Here is a 1,391-nt window from a genome sequence, read left to right as displayed (position 1 = left end):
TATATACGTAACAAAAATCATTTAAAACTAAAAGTTTCAATCAAACTTTTAGTTTCAATCAATCTCGTTACTTAGAGTTTCGAGTCACACCTACAACTATACACATACATATGTGTATATGCCCGTGCATTTAGAAAAGCAAAACTACATAATAAACATATGAGAGTAATTCTTTAGATATATGAAAACATATAGTAACAAGACGTTGGTAGCACAGATATTTTTATTATTTATAATTCAGCCCGAGATGCTAATGAAATTTGCTGCACCCATTTAATTTTTTGAAGTCAAAATAGTTGAAATTCAGCAAAAATTTTCATATCCTGTAGGAAACAAAACAATGGCGGTGGGTGAGTTCATTATGTCCGTAATGCTGAAGAGGAAATATGAACAAGGTGTTTTGTACAGTGTTTTGAAGGGAGATCTAGAAAGTATAAAGGAGTGAGAAGAGGTTGTACAGCGAGAATTTTGAGCGAGGAAGGCACGTAGTATGTAACTAACATTAGAAAAATAGAAGCCATTACAGTGATAAATATATAACAGACAATGAACAAACACCTGTGGCTAATACCATCTCAACTAACAACAGAGTTTTGCGGGGAAGCCCTCCAGGATGTTTGAGTATGTATAAACGACATATTAATGCGGTACAGAGAGCGCTCTCTGTACCGCATTAATATCATGTACGGAGCCAGTAATTCATTTGGATTTGAGTGTTTTCTTCATCTGAAGGGGAAGACAATCCCGTGTGCTGAACACGATCATTGTTTTCTTCAATGGTGGCAGTTGCAGGTCGTCCAGACCTTGGACCATTTTCAAGACTCTCCCTTCCCCTTCGAATTAAGGTACCAATTTTGCAAAATTTCACAGCTCTTGCATCACTCCTTCATAAAAAAGCTTATGAACTTATCAGCCCACCCTCGTACAGAATTAACTAATTTTTGAAGAGTGGAAAAGGTTCAATGGCTTTCGCTCCGACTGCAACGTTTAAGAAGAGTTGTGAATGCTTACTTCATCTGGGGCATACATACGATTTATATGGACGCATAAACAAACACTCACACACAGACACACACACACACACACACACACACGCACAAACACACACAAACATACACACATACACACACACACACACACACACACACACATACACACACACATAATCGGTTATCTTACTGGGACACTATCTTGAAGTTTAACTGAACAAATCGACGCCAGTACTTATTTTTAAGACTTATTCTATCGGCTCCTTTTTTGACGATATGATAGGTTACAGGGATGTAAAGAAACCAACCCCAGTGGTGCAGGACTGACACAAACACAGACACACACACGCTCAAACAAATACACACACACATACACATTAATAGATTCATAGACAGACAGAG

The sequence above is a fragment of the Octopus bimaculoides genome, chromosome 6, assembly GCF_001194135.2.
Source record: "Octopus bimaculoides isolate UCB-OBI-ISO-001 chromosome 6, ASM119413v2, whole genome shotgun sequence".
In the NCBI taxonomy this organism is placed as follows: Eukaryota; Metazoa; Mollusca; class Cephalopoda; order Octopoda; family Octopodidae; genus Octopus; species Octopus bimaculoides.
The sequence above is the reverse complement of the archived record's forward strand: the minus strand, read 5'-3'. Positions refer to the sequence as shown.